Below are 14,352 nucleotides of genomic sequence, written 5' to 3'. Positions count from 1 at the left end.
ACGGGGGCAGCGGCCGCGCGGCGCCGCGTGTCGCTTCCCGCCGGAGGACAAAGCGGCCCCGCGGTGCCTCCCCCGCCGCTCGCATCCCCGTGCCCGCAGGATCCCTATTAACCGGGATCGGGCCATAATAGCGTGGTTCTGCCCACGCCGGGATGGGCGGCTTTCCCGAAACGTGTCGCCCCTGTCCCCCCCCGCACCCGGGGCTGCGCTCGCCGCCGGGGCGGCCCGGGCCGCGGCTCCCGTGCGCCGAGCGGCCGCCAGCGCTGCCGCGTTGGGTGCGAACTGCAGGAGATGGAGTGAAAACGGCTCCGTAGACTCGCTTATTTGCTCCTCCGTGACTTGCCGAGCTGAGCCCAAAGCTGCCGTGAATCCGTAGCCTGAAATACAATACACACTCTTTAACGGGAGGGAAAAGATATAAAGTGGTGTGTGGATTGATGCYCTGGCTGCCGGAAAGCTTAAAGCGTGCAATTTGGGGGGAAAGTAATTTGTTAAGGTTGCAAGGATGGGGGGAAAAAAAACATAAGTTGGAAGGGTTTGTTGTAGCTTGTGTTTTTTTCATTTCTTCCCTCACCGAGTTTATGATATGCTGACATTGACTGTTCTGAAGTGTTGGAAGGAACCCTGTAGTAAGAAGGTTGTCCTCCCTTCTCCCTTTCCTTGTGCCCTGGAGCCCAGCATTCATTAAAACCAAGGATGTTTCATTTTTGGAAAAAAAAACAGACTTTATGTTCAACTTTAGTTGCTCCTAAAGAGCTGGAACCGGATGTATCAATGGGGTGGGATGGTGGAAGAAAACAGGAGCCCTTTKAATTTCCTCTGTATTCCTGCAAACCTTGTCACTTCTGTTCTGGAACAAGTTGTTTTGTGTTTTACAGTGTAAGTGATTATTATTATTATTATTATTGTTTTAATATAGACAGGCCTGTTATTTCATTTATTTAAACTGCTCGCAGGGTAGCCAGACAACTTTGCATTTTGAAGTGAATTGCTTTGTTTCACACGTGCTTTATCAGTTCTGCTGTAGATATTGCTACAACTGAAGTAAAAAAAAATCTCTCTCTGCTGAATGCTACTGAAAATTACATCAGCCTCCGTATTTTGGAGTTGCACCGAGTGCTGCTGGCGCTCRCTGACTTTTGTGTTTGTGTTTGATTTGCAGATGGGGGATCTTTATATAGCGCAGGGCGGAGGGGAGCGGGCACGAGGGTGTGTGGGGCCGTGGTGTGCTCAGAGGCAGGCTGGTGACTCTGGGGAAACGGCTCTGTTGATAATTATAAGGGTCTTTACAGCATGGGAGAACTTGAACGGCTGCCTCGTGGTAGCTCTGGGGAGTCGGCCAGCTGGCCTTGTGCGAAGCTTGTTAGATATCCAACAGAAATAGCATGAAATGGGAAGAGTGGAAGAAGATTTTTTTTGGTTTCGCACAGGAGTTGCTTGAAAAAGACAGGGATTTTTTTCTTTCCTCTGGTAGAAGCTTTATTCCTTCCCCCCCTCCCTTCCCCGGTCATAGTATTTCATTACACCGTTGTGCGATTGCACAACGTTGCTCATGAGGTTGAGAAACCACCTCTGTGATTGAAATAACAGAGAGCGATGACAGATGTTTCAATTTGATAGGACTGCTTTGAATGAGGTATCCCTTAGGTGAAACAAAAGGTTAGTTCTTCCTTTGCTAATCAGCGTGGTTCAGTTATAGTAGCTGCTGGCTCAACTTCTGTATTTATCATCTGCAAACTCTTATTGTACACAGACTAGTTCTCTTAAACACTGAAATATGCAGAGTCTAGGTTGTAAGGTAGTAATTTGGCGTAAAAGGGTGCATTTTCTTAAGTGCTGTTGTTTCTAACATCATCTCCATTTTGAGTGGTTCTTCTGTAGGTTTTTCTATAAATTTTGACAGTTTTCATTTCAGTTAAGCCAAAGGACAAGGCTTCTGTCTTATCCGTGAGTTTTGGCTGCGCTGCCGTCCCGGGCTATGAATGGCTTCAGTGTCTTGGCTGCGTTTGCAGGAATTCTCTCATAGGCTGGCAGAAAACTGCTCTTGTTTGCCCTCCCTGTGCTGATTCAGGGAAATGCACAACTCTGGCCATACTGCAGCTCAATTTGCACAAGTAAACTCTTTCTTTCCTAGAGACCTGGTTCTAGCACAGGGATTAAGATGCATGTGTCTTTTCTCATCATGTTAATAGAGTTGTATTAATAATTAGGCAGGTGCATTAACAGTTTGTGGTTTGATTAGGGCATCTTTTTAACCACCTTGATTTCCATGTCTTATTTGTAACTCAAGCTACAGCAAAGCTGCAAGCCAACCCACCAACTTGAATGGTTAAGTAATTCTGCTGTATGTACTGTAAGGCTGTAATCAACTGTTGTTTTTATAAGACAGTATCACTTTCTATTCTGCTTTGCACAAATAAGCTCATAATGTTTATCTTTTCCTGACCTTTTGAAGGAGATCAGATGACAAGATCGTAATGGTAATGTCTAATTTTAAGTGCTTATGGCTGGGTAGAGGGGGTTCTTGAAAATACRTTTGCTCTTCTGCCTGCACGCTGCAGCATATTGGGAGTGGATTTTCTATTTCATCATCTGTGTACCTTAAATCTTATCTGAGATGTTTACATTTTTGTGTGTTCAGTCAGTGAACACTGGAGCTGACAGTGCTAGCACAAAACTAGTTTTCAAGTAGCTTCATTGTTTGCTGATGATGACATTTATGATCACACCATAGTGTTCTTTCCCAGTAGAACTGGAGGAAATGAGGAGCAGAAAAAGTGAATCATTGAGACACGGTGGTGCTTACTTATTGTGAGAAGGAAATTTCTGACCAGATAATGCTAATACTGAAAAGACAATTATTTCACATCAGTCCTTTTACTSAAAGAGCAGTGAGGGGATAGTAGCTTGTTACCTTAAAATCCCTTGCTATATTGTGTTCCAGGTAGCACTACAGCAGCTTAATGGAAACACATCCTTTCCTTCTCCACTCACCCCCAACCCCATTAATGCAAGTGCTCAAGTTTATCTCACATGATGACAGCCTTGCCACAGGCTTATGAGTTCCTAAGCCCCAATTTTGGAGAGGGTTCTTTATACTTGCTTTTAGCTTTCAATTGAGAAGTTATCTAAGACATCTGGTTGTGGAGTATTGGGTTTATATCTTGTTAAAACTCCAAATGCACTCTCCAACAATTTGCTTGTTTGTTCATTATTTATTTATATATTGCAAAGCTCAACCTGTCAAAACTGTCCCTGTTGTACTTCTTCCTAGCTCCAGCTTCTAGCRAGCAGGTCACCTATACCATGAGTATTAGATATTACCTGGAATTTGTTGTATGCCTCTAGCCCCTGTGGAAGCCTCTTGAAAGAAGGGGAGGATGCAGCAGCATGCAATAAGGCAACAATCCATTATTCACCATGCAGCCAAACAGTTCACCATAATCTGTTGCATCAGTTTGCTATCAYGACTATTATTTCTGCTATTACTGATTACCAGTCAGTCTATTTCTTGTTTTGCTGGTGGGGATTGATCGAAAGAGGGAGATCCATGGATGTCTCCATCCGTCAGGTTCCTGTGGCTGACCTTGAGGCCATTTCTCTTACTCTTCTGTAGTATTTAAGAGTAACCTTGAGGCAAGTCAGGTTTTTCTATTCTTGCCATAAATGAGCCCCTAAATAGCTGCTGAAGCTGCTTAGGCCATGGTGCTGCCTAAGTGTCCCTTTCCCTGGCTGTAGCAGCAGAAGCATTTCAAGGACTGACAGAAGCAGAAACTGCCAAAGACAGCAATGTTACTACTCTTTATATATGCACTTCAAGGGCTCGAGACTAAAGTCTGTACCAAGCTAGTGTACCTTAGAACTTGTATACACAAGATTAGGGGAACTGATGAAATTAATGCAGTACAGTCCCCTGGTGTGAGCTCAGTTTTGCTGTTATGAAGGTGTTTATTTCAATATTGCCTAAAGCAATTGTATTTTCCAGGCCTGATGCCTGGGCCAATATTTATATGCTTAAGGGGAAATAAATTTGGTCAAGTACCTAATTCTGTTTTTCCTTCTATTGCTACTTAAGGAAACAATTTGCCCTTCATTTTCACCTCTGTCAGGAATTGCATCCATCCAGATAGAGAAATAGAATGGTGTCTTGTGATTTGTGTGGCCAGCCTTACATCTCCCATATGATGTTACAACAGCAATTAAAATTTTAAAGTTACCCCATTTGCAGTTGGGGTGTGTGTGTGTGTGTGTGTGTGTGTGTATATACTTTTTTTTTCTCTCTTCCCAAGGGAAGAAAAGATGCAACTCTGAATATTTGTCTTTTGCTCTCTCTCTCTTAGAAGTTTTAAAACAATTACATTTGTGAAAGGGATAAATTTACTGGAGATACTAAGCTTCTTAAAAGTGTGTGTTCTTGACAATAAGCAGATGCAAAAGATCTTTTACTGAAGGAATATGATTATAGTCTGAACTCTTCTGAGAACCGTGAGACTCATGTGCCAGGGCAACTGGATTTTCCTGTCTAGGGTAGTTATGAAATGATTTCTGTTGTACTGTTATGTTTTTGACTTCTTAAATGGATCTGTTACTTCGTTTCTGAGTATTTTTCTGGACGCTTTGAATCTGAAACAACAAAGTGTTTAATTTTGGAATCAACATTGATTTGAACACAGTTTAATCTCATTTTGGCCAAGATCACTTTGTAATACCACAGGAAGTGCCTGATGGAGAAAGGAAAGTAAGGGGTGTGTATGTTTTTAACATATTATGTGTTGTAACAGTGTGCTTCTCCCATATTGAATACCGCTTTTTAAGAATAATTTTAACTCTTAGCCTTCTTGCTCATGTAGAATGATGCAGTAATGATTCTTCAGAGACTTGGTGTTTGTGTGTTCCTTGAAGTTGTCTTGCGTGAAAATTGCACCCTTAATGGTGCATGTTACTTTGTAGAATGCAAGAAAAAACAGCAATTCAGTCTGTTTTATTTCTGCCTTTGGTTGCATAAGTACTATTTGTTTGATAGTGTGAGTACTRTTAATTATGCTGGTGACTTTTGCACATTGGCTATCTGAGTATGTCTTTCTTCAGTTTGTTTCTGTGTACTGACTCAATTAATGATGCGTCACCTTCCTTGAAGTTTAACATATTTCTTGGCATATGTTCTGAGTGAAAAGGAGAAAACACCTACATCAACTTTTCTTAGATTATTTGCTCATCATCTTTGATGTTTACTGTCATTTCTTATGTTGGCAAAAAAAGTGCTGACCAAAAAGATGTGCTTAGGGTAGGTGTAAGATGTGTTGGTTTGGAAAGAGGGAAAGAGGCAGTTCCATATTTAACTTTTTTGGAAAACAAACAAACAAAAACAAAACAAAAAAAAACTTTAAGACTTTTTTCTTGTTGAAGAATTATCTTAAAGACTTTCTTTTTTTCTTGCTGTTCTTGGTGCTTTCTGATATTTGTTCGTGCTCTAGGTGGTGAGAAATGTCACCTGCATGCTGCAGATACTCTATTTTAAGTTACTGGGTTATGCTGAGGTCAGGCGCTGCCGCTCAGCACTGCTGGCAGCTGGGGAAGGCGCAGCGGCTCCGAGCAGCTGGAGACCTGGGAGAGGCGGGAGAGCGGCCGCGGTGTCACCTCAGGTGAGGCCTCGGCGCTCGCTGTGCCTCGAGGGCCGCGCTGAGCGGATCCCGGCGGCCAGGAGTGTGGATCAGGGTGGCGTTGAGCAGCTTAGCCCCGCGCGCCTGGGGCYGTGCCTTGGCCACGGCCCATGTGCCGGAGGTAAACTGGACCGTACAGCTTGTCCTCTTGATGGTGAAGAGGTGAAAGCTGCACAGGTTGTTGGCACAACAGTGGTGACCTTTGTAGTTGCTAGAGATGTTTAAGACCGCCCATTTAAGACCGCCCATTCCTCAGGGTGCAGCCTGTGTTATCTTATCTGCAGCTCCGATAGCGAGCAGGTGAAGGCCTGGAGCTTCATGACTCCTGCCCATTCATGTTCACCTGGAGAGTATAAATTTATCTCCGTGCTCCAAGCTACCTCCTTTCTCTTTATGTTGCAAGCAGCATGGCAATCCTCTGCCTTGGGAAACTTGTGAGGCCCGACTGTGCTGTGTGTGGCTCTCGTGCTCAGCAGCACTGCTGATGCTGGCAGCTTTCCCTGCTGCTCTTGGCCCTGGAGCATTTATTCAGCTCTGCCCCATCCCTCGGAGCGGCGGCACTCGCTTGTCCTCAGTGTGAGCTCGTCCTCCTGCCGCTGCCTTTTCTCACCTCTGCCGCTTGCCCCAGCGAGAGCAGCTAGCGCTTGGCTTGCATCTCGCTGCTACTGTTACCGGGGATTGGCCTTAGCTGTATTTAGAGTAATTAATGCTAACTAACGTAGGAGTTAATGCAGCGGTCATCTCCTCGCTTTCATAATGTTGTGTCCTGCAGGAGCAACACTGCACTACCCCCTGTATGGATTTGTATCTGAAAACCTGTTCTAAATTATTCCACCAATGACTACTCTTTAGGGTAAAATTTATACTGCTGGTTGTTTTCCTGTCCTCTTTGCGTCTGTGAAAATACATGCTAGTAGAATAATAAGTGATTTCTCTTTCACTTCTTATTCCTGAATGACATTCCCTTTGAAATATTGAACTTCCTAGGGATCAGTAATGTCATTTTAGCTTCATGTTAGATATTTAGCTTAAAATCAAGTTGTGACAAATCCTTAGATTACTTGTAAATCCAAAGAGTGTGATAGCCTTCTTAGCAAACTGTCAGTCAGTGCTAAGTATTTTCATCCGTCATTTCACATTTCCATTAGCTCCTTAAACATCTGAAGTTCACAGATTTGAATCAATTCTAATGTTTATGGCTGTGTTCCCTGTCTTTCAGTTTAGACTATTGCTGTGAAAGTTGGCTATATTAGATGGTAAATGACTTTATAGGTAATGGATCCTCTCTCTCGGGAAGAGCACAGTTTTGTGTGCTCATGTCCAAAAGGTCTCTGTTTTCCRGGATTGTGGACCAACAGAGACCTGCTTTCCTACCTCTTATTGCTTGGAGTTGTTGCTTTATCAAGGGAAATTCAACATAGCTATTGGTATGAGGAATAGTCAAACTGTGTCATTGCACTAAGAATAGCAGCGCACCATTTTGCTGATGGGTGGGAACTTCAGAGGGATCATTGGAAAGGCAAGAAGGGTCACTCATGACCTCTGCTTTTTTTTTCTTGCCTTAGTATCTTAGTATCCTCATACTGTTCAGTTTCAGCACTTCCTTATAGTCTGTAATAATATTACAGTCTGTAATAATATCAAATTATAACTAGGAGACGGCCAGGGTATTGACATGCACATGAGGCTATCCCATAAATGCCACCTTCGAAATATCAAGGAAGCTTTCATATGATTCCTATAAAAATGAAAATCAGACAGTSTTTATGGAGGCTTTGAAGAATTAGTGTCAATGTGTAATATGATGAGCTTGATTCCTGTTCTCTGTCTCTTTAAGTCTACTTTCCTAAAGTTGCTTTGACGCTAAGAATTGTTCATTAGAAATCTGTCAGGTCACAGTGAGGTCTACAGCTCTTCTAGTTTAAAGATTTGTAATAAAAACATTCTGGACTTTCTTGCGTGTATGTGTGTCTTTCCTTAATGTTTGCTTATTATGCTAAAAGGTCAGTAATCTTCTGTTGTTGCTGTAAGGCAAGCCAAGGAAATAGCATATTTAAACAACTGCAGCTTAATTGCTCTAGAAACAATAGACCTACGTTCTCCCTATGTAGCTGTTTGCATTACTTCAAGGCCTGTGTAATACTGCTAGCATGTCAGGATGGCCTATTTATTCACTCAGTAGGCTTTTTGCACTTCCTTTGGAGGAAAACTACCACATACAGAACTGGGCTATTAGGTCATTGTTTGACCAGGAGGGGGTCAGCCCAAAGGATATGTTGAGAACTATATGAAATGAAATGCCAGTTTATGTGCATTTTTTTTTGGGGGGGGGGGCAGTAATGAAGATACTATTCCTGTCTTAGTATCTTGAATGCAGATAGCAGATACATGCACATATATGTGTGTATTAGTGTTAAAAGAGGACTTCATGTCAACTGTATCCTCTGTAGTTGCATCTCTCTAGTAATTCTAATRGAAAAATCTGTAGTAATTCTGAGCACAAAATTTTTAAGTAGTAGGARCCATCTCAACTTAAGTGCAGTTTGGGGAACTCTGTGGAGGTCAAAAATGTTCTCTGAATTGTCCGAGAACTCTTAGATAAACATAATGTTTCCATTTTTGAGAAATATTTTTATTTCCCTGTTTCATTGTACTGAATGACTTCTGAGTAGGAAGAAAAGACTTGTTACCTTAAAATAGAACAAAACAGTTTACATATTTCCAATAGGGACAAAAATGCTTGCTGCTTCTGAATTTTTATTTCCTTGTCTCCTATTGATGCTAACAATTAACATATTTTGCTTTCTTTGACAATGTCCTTATGAGCATTTACATTATTCTTTTTTTTCTTCTCAATGTGGAATGCTTTGGTAGATGATGTCTGTTCTGGATATGTGCCCCATGTGCAAAGAGTGTAAATGCAAAGAGAAATGGCTTCAGGGCAATCGGTCTCAAAGTGATCAAGAATATAGGGCATCTGATATACATTAAATGCTCATATGCTTTAAGATGTAAGGATGAGTGTTGAATAGAAGTGAGTAACAGGAGATTTGAAGTCCAGTGGAGTCCAGAGTTAGCCACCATGGCAGTCAGTCTGCATTGGGGTGCATAACATCTTTGATCACTGTGATGTTGTGCATTAGTGTTGCATACCACGCCGTAAATAAGTAACAGCATACACAAAGAAAGGGTGGTATACCCTGCATACAGGACTGTTTTGTTCGCTTAGTTCCTGTTGTGATCATTTCCTTCTGCTTTTATACACTCTCCCTTCCTTTTGTGCTCTCCTTCTTGAGACTACATGGCAAACTTGCAGCAGAAAACAATTTAAAAAAAAAAATCACATGGCTGGCATAACTCCCTCATTCATCAGAGACCCATGATCCCTTCTGCCCTGGTAGAGGGCCTGTGGTTGGGTGTCCTGACATGTACAAGACCAGGAAAGAGCTGTCTGTCATGATGATTTTGCAGATGTGGGAGTGCATATTCATAAAGTAACGAGGCTATTAGGGGTTGGGATTTATGCATTGGGATAAAGATTTACTACTAGTTTCTTCTCCCCTTACTCCTCCTCTCCCTCTCTTTTTTCTTCTTAATTTTGGCAGTGTAGGTCACTGCCAAAATGGTCACTAGTGGYTGAACAGTGGCCAATTCTCTGTCCTTCTGGCTGTACAATATATGAAATGCACTTGTAAYACACAGTGCTGACAGACCTACACAGATGGTTTATGGTCCGTAAGGAATTGCCCCATGTATTTCCACTCACCGAATCATTCTTGCTTAAGCTTTCCAAGGAAATGTAGACTCTTTAAGACCATGGATGCATATTCCTGCGCTCCTTAAAATATACATTTTCTTCACTGTTTCTTAAAGTACTGCCTTTTCATTTTCAAATACTTTGTTTCAAATCAACTGTGAGATGACTGATACTTTCTCAATTCCCTTTGTGAATGACTGTCAGAAAAGAGGTAAGGTCAAATGTGTGTGAAATTTCAACACAAGCTAAACCTCTTTTGAACTTCTATTTCTGTTTAGTGCTTTAAATGAATAATAGCTTTAACAAATACTTTGGAAAGGAGGCAGAAAAAAATGATTTACATTATCRTATATGACCGAGTGAGTGAGTTTTTCCAAACATTCAGTATACCTTTTCTGCACGACTTGACATTTCTATTTATCATAGATTACTTTACTATTTCTTCTTAAGGAACCAGACTAACAAGCTACATGAAAGCAAATTTTCAACATAATATTAGACTGTTCACAAAGTGGTGCAATATACTTGCACCATCTTTTTATAGGAATCTGTACATTTCTTCAGCTTCTAGAGGAATTACAAAGCATTTCTCAGTAATAAGAAATGCTAATTTAATTATGTTTACAGTAGCTCTCAAATTTCTTTTTCCACTAAGGGTAAAAATAGAAACAGGGAAGACCTTTCTCAGTTTTTTAATGATCAAGGGTAGGAAATAAACTGTCTTCTCTTGAAGATTTGCTTGCCTATCCTTTTCTATTGCAYGTTTATAATAAATATGGCACTTAAATCCAGGTTAAGACCAGCTCTCTTTTACAAATCTGAGATAAAAGGATTTTTTTCTGCGAGTGCATCCAGGAGTGAGTAGAGTACTAGGAGCTGTTAGGGTCAGAGCAAAGCTGGTAATTAAACCTTCTGGCATATCTTGTTAGGGATGTAGTCTACTGCCCTGTTTTCAGCACACAAAGCTTCATGTACTAGTGCGAATAGATCCATTAAAATACCTTTCATCTCTGTGCTTTGAGCTTTTCTGTCCCCCTGAAACCATGTAGCTGCTCTTTTTAAAAAGCCTTTAAAGAACTTCCCACGTCTGATCTGATAAGAAGCATCTTATTGTCATGAATCAGCCAGATGAATAAGTGTTCAGCCTTAATGTTTCTGTCTTGGTAAACACTTCACTCTGTGTGGGATGTAGTAGGAAAGACTTGAGGGAAGGAGGGGAAGGAGTGGGTCCAGTGGGATTTCACCCTTTGACTTGGGTGATAGTGGAATTGGACCGACACAGACAGGTTCAACTGCATTTTCACCTTCAAGTAGTACCCTTGTAGTCTGTCTGTGTAGTTCAAGGTCTAACTCTGTCACCTGTCTAGCACAGGGATTCCAATTTGGTTGTGGAATATAAATATTTCGGATGGTAGAATTTCCTTTTTACCAATGAGTTATGTCACAGGCCCTTACATTACTCTAGGACTGTGTCCTGCTTAAAGGATCACCACGAAGGAACCTTTTTTTCTCCCCATCCTGTGTGTGATTATAGAAATGCAGCATCCTGACAGCGCTAAGGAGGCCAGGAAGGATATTGCATCTTGCAGTATCACATATTGTCATCACCATAAGTAAAAGTGACAACGTAAAGTTTATATTCCCTCTCATGCATATAATACGTTGAATTTCATCCTTTCTTTTTTCTTRTGTGTCCTTACGTTCTTTTGTCCTTGAACCCTGTGTCTCAGGGCCCACGAGATGCATCAGCAGCCCTGACAGAGTGGAGCAGAGCAGACGGGTTTCACGACCCTTCGTGCCTCCTGGCTGCTCTTGTCTGACACAACCAGATGAACCGTGGGCTGTTGCACAAATACAGAGCAGATCCCACAGCCTTGCTTTCCACATCTGTCACTGGGCCTGCGCGGAGCTTGACGGAGTTTCCCAATTCTGCTTGTCAGCTTATGGCTTTGCCCAACAGGACAGTCATATTAGAAAAGTCATTGCAGCGCAGTGCCGGCTAAGGCGCCCTGACCGATTGACATAGCTGCTGACAGAGAAATATTAACAGGTAGATCCTTGTGAGAAATAAACTGGGGATCCTAGAAGGACTGGGACTGGACCAATTTGCCATTAACTACTTCTTTTATAAGGYAAAAGTAATAGAGCATTCTGTTTAACCACTCACTTAAAATTTGGGAAAGACAGATGGATATTCATTTTTATATATATATACACATATGCATTATATATATGCATATATATATACACATGCATACATGTAAATATGTAAATATAGAATATAATTGGTAAGCAAGACCAGATGAAGGTGGGTGCGTGGGATGGGGTTGAATGCATTCAGAAATATGGGTGAAAAATATGGTGAAAATTCAGAGTAGGAGTTTGTATCCAGAAAGTGATGACTCTGCATACGCATTGGATCATTTAAGGATTATTTAAGTCTCCAGTGCAATGTTGCAGGGAGAGGAGATAGGGCTAATTTAATCATTAGCTARGAGTAGCTAAGAGGATTATTAAAGGGTGAGTGTGTGTGTTTTTTTTTTTTTTTTTAAAGCATGAATTAAAATAATGTTGTGTGTGGTTCTGGTGTTCACATCTTTTTTAAAGACACTTGAGATTCTCAAAAGAACTGCAGAAAAAGGATCACAAAATTGTATGAGTGCTGAAATAAAATGCCTGATAGTGTCTTTACTTAGAAGGGATGCAGCAGGAACAGTTTCTTATTTTTATGAARTTGTTTTGTTATTTATTTTCAGTTATTGTATCTTTGCCCAGATAAGTTTAGGAGAAAGATTTTGTCCAAAAATAGACATCTGAAATAAATCGGATGGATTTTTCTGTCAGATCCATCTCTCAGCCAGGTTGTTCTGGTGGTGTTGGATAGCAAGGTCGTGGCTTGRTCAAAAGCAAGCAGATGGCTTTTAAAAGCCAGTGAAAGGTAATCAAGAGAAAAAGAATGAGAGAATTATTGGATGTATGGAACAGGAGTTAGTCTCCCCTTTCCTCCCTCCCCGTGCTCCAAGTTAGATAGGAGAAAAGGATTTAAAGAGCAAGATGGCCAACTAGGGAGATGAGTATTGCATATGTCCCTTCATAAAGGGTTTTTAAAAGTCAGATTGTGTTGGCTGAAGCTCAAGAAAAGGAAGAAAACTTTGAGTGCCTGGGTGGGCACTTCAGTTGYCTGCCTGAACAGGAAAACACTGCCCTTTATTTATATTATGCCTGTTATTTCTGTGTGACTTTGATAGAGAGTTCTAGTTGAAAATGATGAACAAGTTGCAGGCTGAGTGATTGGCAGGATTCTAGTTAATGGAGGAAGATGCACAGAAAAGCCTTGTGTGGGGTTTTGCTTAGCTCTGTAGAGCTTAGCCTGGCAGCTCGGTGTATCTGAGAAAGTGTCAGAGGGGCGAATTGAAATTTTCAGTTGGAGGAAAGAGAGACAGACGTAGAATAGAGGGACAAATCCATAAGCTGTCTCTGCAGAGTGGATAACTAAATTCTTGTGACTGGAAGAAGTTGCCCAGGAGCAATAAGAAACCAGATGAACAGTGCTGGCAAAAGGAAATGTTTCATCAGGTCCTCTCCTCCCTCCCAAAGATATAAGTGGGTACCAGGAGGGTCTCACTAATGGAGTGGTTAGTGAAGTCATGGACAGAGTGCCACCACTTTGTCTTTTTAACAAAAATCTGTGGCTGAATTGTAGGAAAGGTGCTCTTTAGGTGGCTCTTTCTTGAAAAGAAAATTTATTTTACAAACTTYTATCATTTTGAGAAAGAGGCAGAACTAGAATCACTGACTAAAGCTGGAGCAATTCTAAGAGAAATATCCATTCCTACCCCAACCAAAAAAATTGCCCTTCATATTGTTAGGATGGAAAGTAGTGGATTTCTCAATGGATCAAGATCAAGGCAGGTCCTGTGCCAGGGTAGTAACTGGTAGCCATGTGCTTTCAGGTGATCTRTGGTATACAGCTTAGCACACTAACATATTTAATAAACCTTCTCATCCTAAACTCCATGAAGCCCTTTTTACTACTTTCTAAACAGAAACACCATAACAAAAATAACTGTATGTTTTCTTTCCCATTCATTTCCTGCCTTTTCCTCCCCTCAATTGTGCAGTAAATGTGGGAAGGGGGCAATTATGCAGTTTTGCCAAATCCTGTTTCCCCCCCCCCCCCCCAAACAGGGTTTGTATTGAAGAACCTAGTGGGAGGATAAGGTTAAAGTGGGGGAAAACGTGCAAGAGAGGAAGGAAAGAGTAAACCTGTTTTTGATAACATAATTGTTGGCTAAACAGCATATGAGTAGCTGTGAAATTTTACAGCACACCAATATCTGAGCTTGTTCAAGAAAGTTGTCTGAGCTTTTAAGCCACAAATCTCTTATCTACTTGTGTTTCTTTGTTTGATTTTGTTTSTTTTCCTGTAGAGTATGGCAGATATTTTTCCATATCATGTATCTTTATATGTGGAAATTGAAGTGTGGAAAATTAGCATGTTGTCATTTTGAGTTCCAAAGGTTAATCATAGAATCACAGAATGGTTAAGCCACACCTTTGAACTCTGTGATGAAATTAAGGAAGGCCAGAATCTTTTGTGTTTATATATAACCTGATTTCAAAGACAGTAGAGTTTTTTTTTTTTTTAAGTTAGTTTATAAACTATGGTTCTGATTTAAAATATATGTATACTCAGTTTGAACCATACAGGTTTTCTGAATATTCTTTGGAAAGGAACTGAGTCAAAGATTTCTCTCTCAGAAATAACACCGTTAAAGCTGAAAATRGGAAATGGCTTGCAGTGAAAGTTGAAGTCCTGCCAATTGCTGTATTCTGAATTCYTCCTCTTCCCTGGCATGTGATCATATTTATTAAAATGCTCTGCCTACAGACTGAGTTTTGCACAAAGTTGTGGGCTTTGTGGGTTTTGTATGT

This window comes from Nothoprocta perdicaria, unplaced genomic scaffold, assembly GCF_003342845.1.
Source record: "Nothoprocta perdicaria isolate Ctin4 unplaced genomic scaffold, notPer1 scaffold_19, whole genome shotgun sequence".
Taxonomy (NCBI): Eukaryota; Metazoa; Chordata; class Aves; order Tinamiformes; family Tinamidae; genus Nothoprocta; species Nothoprocta perdicaria.
The sequence above is the reverse complement of the archived record's forward strand: the minus strand, read 5'-3'. Positions refer to the sequence as shown.